This window comes from Lactuca virosa, chromosome 4, assembly GCF_052849685.1.
Source record: "Lactuca virosa cultivar CGN04683 chromosome 4, Lactuca_virosa_CGN04683_v6, whole genome shotgun sequence".
In the NCBI taxonomy this organism is placed as follows: Eukaryota; Viridiplantae; Streptophyta; class Magnoliopsida; order Asterales; family Asteraceae; genus Lactuca; species Lactuca virosa.
The window spans coordinates 200,863,146-200,881,879 of record NC_136429.1 but is presented as its reverse complement, the minus strand read 5'-3'; the positions used below and the strand labels follow the sequence as shown (position 1 = coordinate 200,881,879).

The window sequence follows — 18,734 nt, the reverse complement described above, 5'->3', positions numbered from 1 at the left end:
ATCTAAAAAAAATACAAATAATAAAATCGAGCATAGTACTACATCGGAGAGAAAAAAATTAGAAAAAAATTGGATCATTAAAATTGAAGCATGGATCATTTTTATGATCCATGATTCAAATTTTATGATCCATGATTCAATTTTAATGATGCAAAATTTTTTTCCATTTTTTTTCTCCCGGATATAGAACTATGCTTGATTTTATGATTTGTATTTTTTTTAGATTTTTTTTTTCAATTTTTTTAAGGTGTTCTCACAAGAACCGGACCCTATATATATATATATATATATATATATATATATATATATATATATTAAATAAGAACTTTTGGTTTTTTATAACGTTTGGGAACAATTTTCAACCACTCATTCTAAAAAACGGAATTTATTATTTGTTTATTTAATAATTTATTTATTCTTTAAAAAACAAAAATAATACCCCACATATCCTACCCTCACACCTCATGATATTACATCACTTTAAGTTGCTCCACCAAAACCACCGGACAAACACCGACCATGGATTTCCAGACCACCGTCAGATCGACCGGACCGCCGTCGAAATGACCAGACCACCACTGGAAAGATGTTTCTCCACTCTCTACATATCTTCTTTCGCACCCTTCTTTCTCCCCCGCACGTTCGCTCATCGGACACCACATTCGCTCGTCAGAAACAACCTCCTCTCATCTTCCTGAACTGGCACCCCGAACACCTTCGTTGTTCTATCCTCTTCCTGAACCAGCTCCTTTCGCCTCTCATCTTCCTTAGCCAGAAACACACCTCTTCGGAAAGCACCTCCTTATCGTATCCTTTCCGATCTCGTTTTCTGTCGGTCACCGGATCTGGTTTCCTCAGTTACGAATTTGAAGGAGAAGGAAACCAGATCTGGTTCCTGATCTGGTTTCACTAGCCATTGTAGTTGTGATACAAAGTTTTTACGATATGCTTTCACCAGAGATCGTCGACCTATATCTCAACCATTTTCGACTAGTATCTAACACACTTGTCGCGGGTATATCTCAAACGCTTTCTTCTTAAACACTCTTTGTGATATAATGTCTTTTCCAGAGGAGAAAAATGGGTGAATGTGCTCATTTTAAAGATTTTCATCAACTTTATATCGCCAGAGATGGGAGTTGAATCAGAGAAGAAAGCTAAGCGCCGGCGGCCAACACAACTGGATCATCAAACTATTTACTTTGATAGCTGGATAAGAACAATGCAATGGAAACGATGACACAATTGGTACATAGAGGAAACACCTGATGATGTTGAAGCCGTTGTTGAATAAGAAGCCACCATCAGGTGTGAGAAACGACACTACGCGTCTACACCTTTGGCATAGGTACCTTTTTGACTATTTTGACTTAGGTTAATATGCAACGACCTTAAATGTGTTGGTGTTCTTTTAATATTTAGATTGGATTATTTGTGTTGGGCTTAGCCTTGAAGATGCATGGGAATTTTTTAGAAAACCATATCCTCTTTATATCAGGTAATGTATTCATTTCAGTTTTCACCCTATAATCATTCCGATAAAGTTTCGAAACATGGAACTAACTAAGGCCAAATTCCATAGAAACTACAATTTCAATAAAAACTATTATAGTTTGGAATTAACCACTTGTACAAAAAAAAGTATGATCTAACCACTAAAACTTTTAATTTTAATAAGAAAAACCATCATTAATCAAAAATTTCTTCTTCTGCTTGTGATATGTAACAATATATAATGTTATTGTTTTGTACATCCTATATGTTAGTGTATTAAATTGTTTTTTTGATGGTGTAATTAGTTAAAAATAATATCTAAGTTTTACTTATGTATTTGTAATGCAGTTTGAAAAATTATTAAAAAAAAGCTTTCAAACTATTAAAAAAAGCCTTGTTATGTGTATATTCACGTGTGAATAACACGTTTTAATCACATGTGAATAGCTTAACAATATGTGAATAACATGGTTTAATCACATATGATTAAATACATACAATAAGAAAAATTATTGAAAAAATAAAAATGTTCGTTATGTCCTTATTAATCATATGTGATTAAATATATATAATCACATGTGATCAAATACATGAGAAAAATTATTGAATCAAAAACAAGAAAACGAATCTTGTCCATATAAATCATATGTGATTAGATAAACATAATCACATGTGTTTAAATACATAATAATAACCACTGAATCGAGAACGTGAAAACGAATCGTGTCCTCATAAATCATATGTGATTAAATATATATATATATATATATATATATATATATATATATATATATATATATGTGTGTGTGTGTGTATATATATATATATATATATATATATATATATATATATATATATATATATATACACACACACACACACACAAACATGTGTGATTAAATACACGAGACCAATTATTGAATCAAAAACACGAAAGTAAATATAGTTCACATAAATCATAAATGATTAAGTACATATGATCACATTTGATTATATGTATCTAATCACATGTGATTATATACAAGAAAATAATTAATAAATTAAGAACACGAAAACCGATATTTTCCACATAAATCATATGCGATTAAATACATATAATCACATGTGATTAAAAACACAAGACCAACTGTTTAATTGAAAACGATAAAAACAATATTTTTAACATAAATCATATGTGATTAAATACATTTAATCACATGTAATTGTATGTATCTAATCAGATACGATTTATTTCGACAAGATTCATTTTTGCTTTCTTAATTCAATAAATGTTCTCTTGTATTTAATCACATGTGATTATATATATATATATATATATATATATATATATATATATCTAAACACATATGATTTATATGGACAAAAACGAATTTTATCCATATAAATCATATATGATGAAAATTAATATATCATCACATGTAACTATATACACGGGAACAACTATTGAATAAAGAACGTGAAAACAAATCTTTGTCCACATTAATCATATATTGTTAAATAATTATAATCACATGTGATTAAATACATGAAAAAAATTATTGAATCGAAAACGCAAAAATGAATATTGTCCATATAAATCATATGTGGTTGGATACATATAATCACATGTGATTAAATACATGAGAAATAATTATTGAATTGAGAAGACAAAAATTAATCTAGTGTACGTAAATCATATGTGATTAAATACATATAATCATATATGATTAAATACATCTAATCACAAGTGATTATATGTGTCTAATCACATATCGTTTATATGGACAAAAAAGAATATTGTCTATATAAATCATATGTTATTAGATACATATAATCATATGTGATTATATACAAGAGAAAAACCATTGAATAAAAAACGCAAAAACCAAATATTTGTTCACATTAATCATATGTTATTAAATACATATAATCATATATGATTAAATACATGAGAAAAATACTTGAATGGAAAACATGATAACGAATCTTGTTTATATATAACATATATGATTAGATACATATAATCACATGTGATTTATGTGACTAAATAAATATATAATCACACATGATTTATGCCATTGCATGCAATTAATCACATATGGTGTTGGTAGTTGTAGGTAGTGGGTAGTGCTCGTATGGTGGAGATAAGTGGTGGAGGTGGGGGTTGGGGTGGGGGTTGGGGTGGGGGTGGTGGCTGTGTTGGTGGTAGGTGGTAGTGATGGTAATAGGTGGTGGGGTGACAGGTGGGTTGATGGGTTAGGGTAAGGGTGGTGGTTATGGTGTGTGGAGGGTGGTGTCACACCCCCAAACCAAGGATGGCGAAAACGTCCGGGGGTGGAGGACTTCATGTATAGTATCATAACACAATGGCAATAGTAATCCAAGCAAACACAGCCAACATATATATAATTGAAAGAGTTACATCATTGTATGAATTACATGTTTCCAAATCAATTACAATATGTTGACAAAATATGAAATGTTTGACGCCTTAACGTCCCATCCTCAAAATGCACTTGGTTACCTGTTTAGTGATTTCCTGAGAATACAAGTTGTTTGAAAAAGTGTCAACACAAAGGTTGGTGAGTTCATAAGCTTTTGTTTTATATTGATAAAAGCCTCTCTCTTGTAAATGTAATGTTTGTTCCAGAAAAATCCGATATTTTCCTTAAAATGTGTAATGTAGTCTTATATCCAAAGACCAAAATGTATAAGTAACCTTTCTTACTTATAGAGAATAATGTAAGTTTAAATCGACATAAACGCGTTTGATTTCAATGAAATTCCCGTAAATTCCTATGTTTGTTAATACTTTCTGTGAGTTATTATAACCATGCTATGACCTAGTTGGCCTAAACGACGTTCTTCAGGCGTCGGAAGTGTTATGACATTTGTCACCCTAGACCTACCGGTCTAACTGTTGCATGCAGTTAAGGTGTGGGTTTGTCAGACCCAATATAGATCTATACACAACTATCACGCTCTCCCTCCAGGAGACTCTGGTTACAATACAAGACTTATTTGTAAAGTGAAGCGAATGTCTCACAAAGTCATTAACGGAATACGTGTGGTGTAATGAAAATCCCCTTTGTATAAATGTACCCTTTTGAAATGTATGTATTATGTAATGTATCATAGACTATACCTATTATAGTTTATCAAAACAAGGGTAGTAGTAGTAATGTATGTAAACTATACTCAACATAGTTTATCCAATGTTTGTATGTAATGGATGTACTTTGATTATAACAATTTGTTATTTCTATGTTTTATCTAGCAAAATCCATTTGTTAACTGATGTATGTCTATATACTAAGACAAAAATGTCATATATTGCAATAACATATAATCACATAAAGATATACACCTTGCTCAACATGTTACAAGGCGAAATAAAATTGATAGCATTTTTCTGTTGATAACATTTTCTATCACTGTTCTTAGAAAATATGTAGAAAAATCATCAAAGGTCCAAATCAGAATCCGTAAATTCTGAGAGTTTGGAAAATGAGTCTAGTTTCTCCATAATTTTTCTCATGATTTTTAGTGACCTCTAACTTGTGTGAACAGGTCCATAATCACAGACTGGTCCGGATTGATGTTTGAAATGATAGACAGTTTTGTAAAAATCACCATAAATTGTAGAAAAATAGTATGGAGATGTGCAAGTAGCCATTTTAAAGCTAAGGACTTGAACTACTTTCACCTTGTACAGTTTTGAAAACTAAAATGTTTAGGTTGTCGAAAACAGTCTGTGATTGATGTCCAACTTTTCTGATGAAAGCTGTTGGAAAAGTTTAGTTGTGTTCTTGATGATTTAACTTGTATTCCCCCCCTTAAAACTTAAGAAAACATGAAAATATAGGGGTATGAACTCACCTTAAATGGTTTCAGTAGATGAGTGTTGGAGATGAGAAGTGTTCAACTCAAGAACACTTGAAGATGCCTAGAAGATTTTCGAGAATCTAACACCAAAGTGATGGAATTTGTGGAAGCAATCTATGATTGGAGTAGAATGAAGTGTAATTACCACAAGGAGGATGAATTATACTTACCAAGAGGGTAAGAGAGCTTGATGATCAGCCTTGGAATCCCGAAATTGAGGAAGAAAGTTTGAGAGAAAAGTTAAGTTTGATCTTTGGTGAAATGAGAGCAAGTGAGTGAGAATGAGGAGAGATGATGAGTTGTTCCAGCTCTTAGGACGTAGGAGAGGCTGAAAATTGAGTGGGAAGGTATAAGGAAGTGACAAGGTATGGTGGGGAGGTGTGTGGGTTAGTCATGGAGTGGGTGTGGTGGTTGCTTGTGTCATAAATCAAAGATAAGTCAACACTCCACCTTAATTACTCCAACCACTAAATCTTGGATAAGATTTGCATTAAAAACGTGATTAATTAAGACATATGGGTCTTAATATGTTAAAATAAAGTTTTGGGTGGAAATCCCCTGTTAAAATAATTAAAGACGGGCTTAAAACTGAGTCGGGGTTGAAAACCGGGTAGAAAATGGCAAAATCCGAAGTCAGGAGGGTGACCTCGGCCTTAACAGCCTTAGATCCGAGGTGGGGCTTGGTCGCGGATGCGGATTCAAATAGAAAAGAAGGCTGCGGTCGGTGGCTGCGGCTGCTGGCTGCGGTCGGTGTCTGCGGCTGCTGGCTGCGGTCTGTGGCTGCGGCTGCTGGTTGCGGTTCAAGGAGGGTTTGGCCCCTATAGGGGGACTTCGACCTTAAAAGGGGTTTCAGGTCTTTCGGGGTATTTTTCCCGTTCTAACCCCGATTTAAGCGATTTTTGATCCGGTTAAGGGTCGGGATGACCCGAATGGTTTCAAAAAGTTACGGGAACTTTTGAGAGAGATTTGGGAGAGATTTGGGAGAGACTTCAAGTAGAAGGAGATAGAGTGAAAACGATTGAGGGAGATTTTGTTTGTGACCTTTTTGAGTGTCCGGCTTCGCAATGCAAGGTCCGTAAACCCTGTTAAGTCATGTTTTAGTGTCCTACACACTCCCGATGAGTGTGCAATAGTGTTTTATCTCTTTGGTTCATTGTTTAGCATTATCAAGGCTAAGAAAAATTAAACACACGAATTTTACAAATGATGTTTTCTCATTAAAATAGCGAGTTGTTTAGTAATTACATAGAGTAAACCCTAACATACAAGGGTCAACTGAGTTGACCGGTTTGACTTGTTGACTTTGTTTGACTTTGACTTGACCGGAAATTGACGATTGTCACATCATCCCCCCGTTAGAGGGAATTTCGTCCCGAAATTTGCATTTTGACTGGGACTTCAAGAGTTTGGGAAAAGATGTGGGTATTTTTGTTTCATTTGATCTTCGCGTTCCCAGGTGAACTCGGGTCCTCGTTTAGCGTTCCAACAGACCTTCACGATGGGGATACGACTTTGTTTTGTTCTTTTGATCTCTTGATCCATGATTTCGACTGGTTCCTCCACGAAGGTGAGGTTCTCGTTGATCTCGATCTCGTCGAGTGGAATGACAAGAGTCTTGTCGGACAGATACATTTCAAGTTCGAGGCTCTGAGGGTAGAACGTACGGTACTGAGTTCGCGGGGTAGGTTGAATTTGTAAGATACGGGGCCGATTCCAACAAGAATCTCAAAGGCATCAATTATCTTGGATTTAGATTTCCATACTTTCCGAAACGTATCAAGCCTTTCCAAGGTGAGACTTCCCAAAAGAATTTGGTCTCTCTCTTAGAATTCTAAAGGTTTCTTTCTCTTGTCTCTCTTCCCAGTTAAGGGTCATTCCCTGCTGGGTCAAGGTCGTAAGAGGTTCCGTAATTCGAGAGGAGTCCCGAATGCACTTACGACAATAGTCTGCGAGACCTAGAATTTGGCAAATTCTCGTAGGTGTCTTTGGTGCTGACCAATTTTCAACGGTTTTTGATTTTGGAAGGGTCCTCATGAATTCGCACCTCACTCATAGTGTACCTTAGGAATTCGGCTCTTCAATTCCCAAAATTCGTATTTAGAGAATTTTGCGTAGAGATTTTCTGATCGTAATGTTTCCATGGTTTGTTGTAGTTGCTTTTTATGATTTCGTTCTCACTACGAGAGTATTTAAATAAGTCATTTCACAAGGAGAATGACGAACTGGTCCTAGCAAGGATGGTATACCCTATTCATTTAGTTCATGAACACTACGGGTGCATTGGTCTTATCCAAGGGGTATCATTTACGGACTCGTGGCGTCCGTATCGAGTTTGGAAGGTCGTCATCGAGACATCCTTCTTTAACACTCGCAGCTGGGGATATTCGGGTCTCAGGTTCATTTCTAAAAGGTAATTTCGTTCCTTGCGGTTGGTCAAACGATCCTTCTACACGAGGCAGGGGTAATGATTTCTATTGGGGATCTTGTCGAGTTCTCCGTTAGGCGATGCTCTTACGAAACCATTCGTCTATCTTTTTGAAGAATAAGACCTAAGCTCTCCTAGGTGAGGAGCTTGGTCTTCAAAATCCATTGCTGAGTAGTTGTTAAGTTGTCCAGACGGTTCTTGCATCTTCGTGGGTGTGAGACTGTAGGCGACCTGGTTACATGAGTCGTATTGGGTTATGAGTTTGTTTGCATGACGATGCGATTACTCGTAGTCTTGGGCAGTCTCCGTCCTGAAGTTCATATTAAAAGTCATACATGGTTCATCAATCACAGACTCATGTATACGAGTCGTATATAATTAAGGTTGAAAAGGTAGTCGAATAAATGATTCTACTGTAAGCTCACATCCCAACGAGGAAAAGAAGTTAGAGTGGAATCATCAATTCTAAACCTGTGGAACCTTGTTTATATACCACCCTTGTGTATACATTCTTCAGCAATAGATCAACCGCATGGGTCTTTGGTCTGAATTTGACGTACTGTACGAGTTGTACTCCGGGAAGGTTTGCTGAGGTTTCTTCGGAACGGTCACGAAACATGAGGTACTCTACGCATGAGTACTTCGGAATTCTGGAGTGACGGCTTTGCTAGGAAGGCGATTTCGGAGAAATAGATTTACGCACGAAACTGGTATTGTGAGGATCGAATGGACTCAAGTTGTATGATAATATCGGACTCACTTAGAAATACCGACATTAGATTTGATTATAAAGGCGTCACAGACAAAACACAATAGTGCAACTTTTAACAGAGTTACAGTACTTTAGATTAACTACTAGATTGTTGCTGCGAACAAGGAGTACTACAAATAGGCAAATATACGCAGCACGAGGGTCCCTTTACTGACGGGATCTCGCAAAAGATAAGACTCTAGTTGCACTAGTTTTAAACAGTTTTATGGGTTTATTACAATGAAACGCCTTAAGTACTTTAGCGTGGGTCCGGGGTAGTCTCTCCCGCGGTAGTGATCCTTAGTATCCTCCCGTCTGCGCCGGAGTTCTTTGTTATTGGGCAATCCTTTTTGAGGTGTCCAATCTCACCGCATTGATGACATATCTGGCTTGTGCTAGCATTGGTGGTGGAAGTGAGGTGTCGAGCCAGAGTTATGTAGACACGGGTGTTTTCCTTGTTCATCCACTTTGAAACTTTCCTTTGATAGGGTCTGGTTTTACCACCACCACCCCGTGCAAGGTTGATCCCGCTGTCAGGGACTCGAGTGGTGGGTCGTGCCGGTGCTCCCCAGCTATGGGCATGGTGTCCTAATTCGTGGCAATTGCAGCATTGCATTTCTTGACAAGCCCCATTATGATGGAAGTTACACTTATGACACTTCGGAAGTTTGCCCTTGTATGGTCTGATTGGTGCTGAAATGGCAGGGGTTGCCACTTGTTGCTGTAGTATGGCAAGTCTTTGGGATCGCTTGCGCTCCTTTCGGGCTTGGCGTTTTCGTTTCCTTTTCTCGGTTTTACGGTTTTGCAAGTCCGTGGCTGTTGTCGTTTGTTGGCTTCCCGGATCGATACCACAATTGAAATTGTCAACTCCTTTGCCAGTCGTGATTTCGTTTCCAGAGCTGAGGTTCGCAAGGACACCCGCCACGACAGCTGTTACTGCGGTTTGGAAGGTAGCGGCGTCGATATGAAGGATAGGAGTTTCGTTGCTCGGCTGACTATTTCTGAATGACGACATGATTCTGTCCTGTGAAAGAAAAGGAGTTTGTGAGTGATTATGTTTGAACCTAGCTGTATTTTGATAGTTCATGCAAAGAGTGGTATTATGTTCTCGAGGGTTTGACCTACATCCCTATGATGCAGTCCTAGTAAAGAGTATGAGTCAGTTCATAGAATGGTCACAAGACGTTTGCCGTTCGAACCGGGGTACCATTGGTTGGTGGACAACATGATCCAACCCTTGAGAGAGAGTTGGAAATGATCCCGGGGCCAAATTACTATAGTCCAATAGCTTGACAAGAGTGAGTTTCAGATAGACTTCAACGATAGTCTGAGGAAAGTATTTGAATAAAGAGTGACAAAGAAATTAACCAACCGTCAAAATCATTGATATTCATGATGAAATAAGTTTGGGAAAATTGACCTTATAGGAGGCCTTACATCATATCCGACACCTGAAGCCTAATTAAAAGTACTTATGGTACGGGGGTAGTTACATAGAAAAGTGCTACATAGAGCGTAGACAGGAAAGCGATTCCTTAAAACGAGGACTGAAAGATAAAGCGTCTCCTACTGGTGATGGTCATCCCTCCGGTGAATCCTCAGTTCAGCCAGCTGGCACTCCATGTCAAGCATGTGTCTTTCATATACCCTCTGGCGTACTCGAAGTTCTATGACTTCGACTCGTGTTTTAGCGAGTGCTGACAGTAGGGTCTCATGGTCCCTCTCAGATCTCTTACGAGTGTCTTCAAGGCGATTGGTGCGGAGGGTATGCATCCCTGCATTGACATCAACCTCTGTGATACGCTGGAGAGCTATCCTGCCCTGAATTTCGTTTCGGGCAACTCTACGGACCAGGATTGGCAGGACTCTGCCTGCTGAGCCCCCTTCGCTTAATTTGTAGAAGTTTCGGTCCCCATTAAATGGCATAGGTTGGTCCTGCTCTTCGCTCCATGTTTCCAAGCATTCTACCCAAGGGGGTGTCGGGCCATGAAAAACCGGACGAGGGTTAGGATTTGGAATGGGAGCTACCGGGGGTAGGTTTTCAACCTTGGGTTCGGAGTTAGCTCCATCCGAAAGGTCTTCAGCATGGTGATCATCCAAAGGGATTGGATGGTCGTCTTCTGGCTCTTCATCAAACCATCCAGCATAGCCTTCGATTGGTAGGTACGGTTTGCCGTGGGGATGGAGTCCAGCCATGTTATCTATGTGAGAATAGGGAATAGAAGGATTTGATAACGGAAGATCTATCTAGGGGAAATATTTTAAGATGATCTTTATCGGTTACTTCAATAGTTGCAAAGTGCATACTAGTCATATGTGATCAAGACAGGATAGTCCTTCGAATAGATGACCCTAACTCCAAGTCCACAACCAAACGAGGACAGGAAATGAAGCAAAGATACATAAATTCTGAGTCTATAGCATCTTAGTTACATATAACCTTAGCGTATTCACTTAGCAGCCATTGATCTATAAATAAAGACCTATTTAATTCTCAGATAAGTTGTTATAGTAACACAAAATACTCCTATAGTATTTTAAATTTCTGTTCCGTTCTGTTGTCATCATTGTGGTAGTATTGGTAAGTTTGTTAGACTTGTTGCCATATCATGACTATCCCCCAGTATATGCAAGTCACTTCTCGGACAAATATAGTTGATCAGGCTATATCCCTCCCAGACTTGATTCACATATACCAAGGCTACAACCCCTCTTCTTTTGCTTTATGTTTTCCCTAGTCATGATACTATGCGAGCATGTAAAGCATGTATGTATACTTCAATTAAGAAAACCATTAATTTTCTAAAACTATAGTCATTTGAAAAATTGTTCAAATCAGAGACTCTTAGTCCCAAATGTGTTTATAGTTTGTATATCTTATGTAGTTTGATATACTTGATTCACTATAAACTATGCTCTGATACCAATCTGTCACACCGCCAAACCAAGGATGGTGGAAACGTCCGGGGGTGGAGGACTTCATGTATAGTATCATAACCACAATGGCAATAGTAATCCAAGCAAACACAGCCAACATATATATAATTGAAAGAGTTACATCATTGTATGAATTACATGTTTCCAAATCAATTACAATATGTTGACAAAATATGAAATGTTTGACGCCTTAACGTCTCATCCTCAAAATGCACTTGGTTACCTGTTTAGTGATTTCCTGAGAATACAAGTTGTTTGAAAAAGTGTCAACACAAAGGTTGGTGAGTTCATAAGCTTTTGTTTTGTATTGATAAAAGCCTCTCTCTTGTAAATGTAATGTTTGTTCCAGAAAAATCCGATATTTTCCTTAAAATGTGTAATGTAGTCTTATATCCAAAGACCGAAATGTATAAGTAACATTTCTTACTTATAGAGAATAATGTAAGTTTAAATCGACATAAACGCATTTGATTTCAATGAAATTCCCGTAAATTCTTATGTTTGTTAATACTTTCTGTGAGTTATTATAACCATGCTATGACCTAGTTGGCCTGAAACGACGTTCTTCAGGCGTCAGAAGTGTTATGACATTTGTCACCCTAGACCTACCGGTCTAACTGTTGCATGCAGTTAAGGTGTGGGTTTGTCAGACCCAATATAGATCTATACACAACTATCACGCTCTCCCTCCAGGAGACTTTGGTTACAATACATGACTTATTTGTAAAGTGAAGCGAATGTCTCACAAAGTCATTAACGGAATACGTGTGGTGTAATGAAAATCCCCTTTGTATAAATGTACCCTTTTGAAATGTATGTATTATGTAATGTATCATAGACTATACCTATTATAGTTTATCAAAACAAGGGTAGTAGTAGTAATGTATGTAAACTATACTCAACATAGTTTATCCAATGTTTGTATGTAATGAATGTACTTTGATTATAACAATTTGTTATTTCTATGTTTTATCTAGCAAAATCCATTTGTTAACTGATGTATGTCTATATACTAAGAAAAAAATGTCATATATTGCAATAACATATAATCACATAAAGATATACACCTTGCTCAACATGTTACAAGGTGAAATGAAATTGATAGCATTTTTCTGTTGATAACATTTTCTATCACTGTTCTTAGAAAATATGTAGAAAAATCATCAAAGGTCCAAATCAGAATACGTAAATTCTGAGAGTTTGGAAAATGAGTCTAGTTTCTCTATAATTTTTCTCATGATTTTTAGTGACCTCTAACTTGTGTGAACAGGTCCATAATCACAGACTGGTCCGGATTGATGTTTGAAATGATAGACAGTTTTGTACAAATCACCATAAATTGTAGAAAAATCGTATGGAGATGTGCAAGTAGCCATGTTAAAGCTAAGGACTTGAACTACTTGCACCTTGTACAGTTTTGAAAACTAAAATGTTTAGGTTGTCCAAAACAGTCCGTGATTGATGTCCAACGTTTCTGATGAAAGCTGTTGGAAAAGTTTAGTTGTGTTCTTGATGATTTAACTTGTATTCCCCCCCTTAAAACTTAAGAAAACATGAAAATGTAGGGGTATGAACTCACCTTAAATGGTTTCAGTAGATGAGTGTTGGAGATGAGAAGTGTTCAACTCAAGAACACTTGAAGATGCCTAGAAGATTTTCGAGAATCTAACACCAAAGTGATGGAATTTGTGTAAGCAATCTATGATTGGAGTAGAATGAAGTGTAATTACCACAAGGAGGATGAATTATACTTACCAAGAGGGTAAGAGAGCTTGATGATCAGCCTTGGAATCCCGAAATTGAGGAAGAAAGTTTAAGAGAAAAGTTGAGTTTGATCTTTGGTGAAATGAGAGCAAGTGAGTGAGAAAGAGGAGAGAGGATGAGTTGTTCCAGCTCTTAGGACACGGAAGAGGCTGAAAATTGAGTGGGAAGGTACAAGGAAGTGACAAGGTATGGTGGGGAGGTGTGTGGCTTAGTCATGGAGTGGGTGTGGAGGTTGCTTGTGTCATAAATCAAAGATAAGTCAACACTCCACCTTAATTACTCCAACCACTAAATCTTGGATAAGATTTGCATTAAAAACGTGATTAATTAAGACATATGGGTCTTAATATGTTAAAATAAAGTTTTGGGTGGAAATCCCCTGTTAAAATAATTAAAGACGGGCTTAAAACTGAGTCGGGGTTGAAAACCGGGTAGAAAATGGCAAAATCCGAAGTCAGGAGGGTGACCTCGGCCTTAACAGCCTTAGATCCGAGGTGGGGCTTGGTCGCAGATGTGGATTCAAATAGAAAAGAAGGCTGCGGTCGGTGGCTGCGGCTGCTGGCTGCGGTCGGTGGCTGCGGCTGCTGGCTGCTGTTCAAGGAGGGTTTGGCCCCTATAGGGGGATTCGGCCTTAAAAGGGGTTTCGGGTCTTTCGGGGTATTTTTCCCGTTCTAACCCCGTTTTAAGCGATTTTTGATCCGGTTAAGGGTCGGGACGACCCGAATGGTTTCAAAAAGTTACGGGAAATTTTGAGAGAGATTTGGGAGAGACTTCAAATAGAAGGAGATAGAGTGAAAACGATTGAGGGAAGTTTCGTTTGTGACCTTTTTGAGTGTCCGGCTTCGCAATGCAAGGTCCGTAAACCCCGTTAAGTCATGTTTTAGTGTCCTACACACTCCCGATGAGTGTGCAATAGTGTTTTATCTCTTTGGTTCATTGTTTAGCATTATCAAGGCTAAGAAAAATTAAACACACGAATTTTCCAAATGATGTTTTCTCATTAAAATAGCGAGTTGTTTGGTAATTACATAGAGTAAACCCTAACATACAAGGGTCAACTGAGTTGACCGGTTTGACTTGTTGACTTTGTTTGACTTTGACTTGACCGGAAATTGACGATTGTCACAGGTGGGTCGGTGGTGGAGATGTTGATAGGTGGGTAATGGCGGGTAGTGGTGATGGTGAAGGGTTTTTGAGCATTCTAACACTCCTAAGTGTACATGCAACCCTAGAAAACCTTGGATCTATGTTTGTCTAAAATATATGCAAAATACTTTTTCCAAGGTTCATAATCCTATCTAGCATACATGGGGAACTATAAACATAAAAGATGGCTAGAATTACATACATTGTAGTTGATTTGATTCCTTGTAAACGTTGAGAGCCTAGCACCCCAAGTGTGATGCCTCAAATGTTTCACACAACACCAAATGCTCTTGGAATAAACTTTGAGAGAATGTAGAACACTTCTAATTCGGCTTTCCCTCTTGTCTCACTAGTGTAGCCGATTTTGGTTGCTAGAAGCATGCTTATATAGTATGTTGCATTAGGGTTACACCATGTAAACCCTAATGTAACATGGCTCTTCATTTCCATGACCCATGGGTTTGTAACTCCCATGGAGCATCCATGGAGCATCCTATGGACCTTAGCCCAACTAGATAATCCATGGAGCATCTAGCTCACTATACAAGTATGGATGATTTACACAATCAACCCATATATTTAATTAGTCTCCTTTTGATCACTTAATTAATTCTAGATTAATTCTTGATCAATACTAATTAAATAATACTATTAATATATTAGAACTTATAATATATTAATAAACCACAAGTGTTATTTCTCTCATTTAGTCTATCCAAATGCATGATGCCATCCAACCCAAATGGACCATGTCGGGTCGGGTCAAGTACATACCAGAAATAGTTATGGACTTAGACACCTTATCCAACAGTCTCCTACTTGGATAAGTCTAATAACTATAACTGCAAGTATGACCTCAGGAACCGATCAGCAATCGTAGCTCTTTTTAAGGTCTCTCGGAACTGAGAAGATGATGATACGCCATTTAAGATAAGTGATCATATAATCCTCTGTTCTAGATATCAGCCGGACAAATATATGGATCAATGTCTTGCTTATTTTCCAGCAGTTTGCTTCTCAATTTCCGATTTGTTTGACATAGAACTTAATTGAACACATCAATTTAGTTCTGACCGGGCCCGATACATAGGTCAAAACAAAATCATCGAGGGGCCTAGATATCGCTTCTAATCCAAGAAGGAACAGATAAACTTTGACTCATATGCTTGTTCTACTACTTGTTAAATCACACACAAAGGCACGTTTTATGGCATCTAGTTACCAATGCGTTTTCGCACGATCAATGCATAACCAACTCATAGACAACAAGTAATATCTCTAGGTTTGAAGACTTATATTATATTACCGTCTCACGATCACTCGAGATAAATTCCATGAAGTGATACCAGCGAGCGTGGGTTGAATCCAATACTCAGAACTTATGAGCACTCATGAGTGTTGAGGCCATGTCCAACATCTTAGACCTCTACAACCAACTCATGACAGTCTTAATTCATATTTACTTCCAACATATGACCGACTGTGGATAATTTGAATAGTATGTAAAACACAACATAAATATTCTGGAAGTCAAAACATGCAAAAGAAATAATAGTAAACGATTGACAAAAGATAGCAACACTTTACTCATAAATAAACACAACTTTTATTCATCATCAAATGTCAATTTACACTTTATAAATTTCAAAATTATCTAACTACTAAAACTAATATCATCCTTCAGCCCTATGCTCCTTGCATGCTGGAGATGCTTAACCCTACCCAGTCCCTTCGTGAGGGGATCTGCTGGGTTCTCATCTGATGATACCCTCTTTGCCACGAGGAGTTCTTCTTCTATTCGATGTCTGATGAAGTGGTATTTTCTATCAATGTGTCTGGATCTCCCGTGATCCCTTGGTTCCTTCGCTAAGGCAACTGCACTTTCACTATCACGGAAAATATCTATGGGCTCCTTTATAGTTGGTACAAGTCCAAGGTCTCCAATGAAGTTCTTTAGCCATATCGCCTCCTTTGCTGCCTCGCTTGCCGCTATGTACTCTGATTCGCAAGTTGAATCAGCCACTGTCTCCTGCTTGGAACTTTTCCAAGAAATTGCTCCTCCGTTTAAGGTAAAGACCCAGTCCGACTGAGAGCGGAAATTATCCCTATCATTCTGGAAGCTAGCATCACTATACCCTACAACTCTCAAGTCATCACTCCCACCAAGAGTAAGGACCCGGTCCTTAATCCTCTGCAGGTACTTGAGAATGTTCTTTATCGTTGTCCAGTAAGCCTTACCAGGGTTCCCCTGATACCTGCTAACCATGCTCAAATTAAAGGCTACATCAGGACGAGTACACGTCATAGCATACATGATCGAGCCTACAGCTGAAGCATAAGGTACTCAACTCATTTATGTTATCTCAACCTCGGTACTCGGGCTCTGAGTCTTACTCAATCTAGAGTTACTCTGGATGGGTAACTCTGCTTTCTTGGAATCTTGCATGCTGAACCTCTTCAGCACTTTATCCAAGTATGTACTCTGACTAAGTCCAATTAGTCTTTTACTCTGGTCTCTCAGAATCCTTATCCCTAGGATATAGGAAGCTTCTCCAAGGTCCTTCATAGCAAAACACTTCCCAAGCCAGGACTTTACTTCCTGCAAGGTTGGGATGTCATTTCCTATGAGTAGCATGTCATCCACATACAGTACCAAAAAGCTGACTATACTCCCACTAGCCTTGACATATACACAAGATTCATCTTCACTCCTTGAAAAGCCAAACTCTTTGACTTTCTCATCGAAGCAAAGATTCCATCTGCAAGGTGCTTGTTTTCAATCCATAGATGGATTTCTCAAGCTTACACACTTTATTAGGGTACTCTGTGCTGACAAAACCTATGTATGATTCATGTAAACATCCTCAGCCAACTTTCCATTGAGGAAAGCGGTTTTGACATCCATTTACCATATTTCATAGTCATGAAATGCAGCTATGGCTAACAATACCCTAATAGACTTAATCTTGGCTACTGGTGAAAAAGTCTCATCATAATCAACTCCCGGAGTTTGAGAAAAGCCCTTTGCAACCAGTCGCACCTTATAAGTGTGTACATTACCATCCATGTCGGTCTTCTTCTTGAAGATCCATTTGCACCCAACTGTCTTACGACCTGGTACATTGTCAACCAAGTTGCAAACCTGATTGTCATACATGGACTGTATCTCGCTGTCCATTGCCTCTTTCCATTTAGCAGACTCGGGGCCTGCCATGGCTTCCGCATAGCTGTTAGGTTCATCCAGACTTACCAGTGTCTCATCACTGATAATTGTCTCACCTTCCGCAGTAATATGGAAACCATAGTAGTGCTCAGGTGCATTCCTAACCCTTGTGGAACGCCTCAGAGGTACAGACTCATCAATTGGATCAACAGGAGTTTCCTCCTCAAGTTGACTGCTAGGGTTTGAGGTTCCTTCACCGCTTGACTCTTGAATTTCTTCAAGGTCAATTTTCCTCCCACTGTTTCCTTGGCTTATGAACTCTCTCTCTCGAAAGACAGCCCTCCTTGCTACAAAGACCACATTCTCACTAGGTCTGTAGAAGAGGTAACCAAAGGATTTTTGTGGGTATCCGATGAAAATACACCTCTCACTTCAAGGTTCGAGCTTATCGTGAGTGTCACGTCTCACGAAAGCTTCACAACCCCAAATCTTGATGTGGGCTAGATTAGGAACTTTTCCAGTCCACATCTCGTGAGGTGTTTTGGCAACCTTCTTTGTAGGGACTCGATTAAGGATATGGGCGGCAGTCTCTAAGGCATACCCCCAGAATGAGATTGGTAGCGAAGCTCGACTAATCATGGAACGAACCATGTCCAACAAGGTTCGATTACGCCTCTCAGCTACACCATTCAACTGTGGTGTCCTGGGAGGTGTCAATTGTGAGACAACCCCACATTCCCTAAGATAGTCGAGGAACTCTGTACTAAGATACTCACCACCACGATCGGATGAAAGCATCTTAATGTTCCTGCCCAATTGATTCTCGACTTCCTGTTTAAACTCTTTAAACCTTTCGAAAGTATCTGACTTATGCTTGATTAAGTAGACATATCCATATCTACTATAATCATCCGTAAAAGTCACATAATAACGATTGGCATCCCTTGTGGCAGTTTTGAAGGGTCCACACACATCCGTGTGCACTAGATCCAACAAACCTTCACCCCTAGCACAGGAACCTGTGAAGGGTGACTTTGTCATTTTTCCAAGTAAGCATGATTCACAACTATCATCTGACTTTAGGTCAAATGACTCCAAGACTCCATCTTTTTGGAGTTGGCCTATGCGTTTCTTGCTTACATGTCCAAGACGACAATGCCATAATGATGCTTTATCCAACTTATTATCAT

The 18,734-nt window shown here is 38.3% G+C and overlaps 1 long non-coding RNA gene across 2 annotated transcripts; it reads left to right on the top strand.

Moving 5' to 3' along the window:
* Window positions 1-460: 460 nt before the first annotated feature.
* LOC145168686 (uncharacterized) lies at window positions 461-3,632 on the top strand. Of its 2 annotated transcripts, none has more exons than XR_013742007.1 (3): window positions 461-1,348; window positions 1,423-1,498; window positions 3,585-3,632. It is a non-coding gene; the product is annotated as an uncharacterized LOC145168686 (long non-coding RNA). The 2 variants fall into 2 exon arrangements; XR_013742008.1 differs by having other exon boundaries at window positions 3,591-3,617.
* The last annotated feature ends 15,102 nt before the right edge of the window (window positions 3,633-18,734 follow it).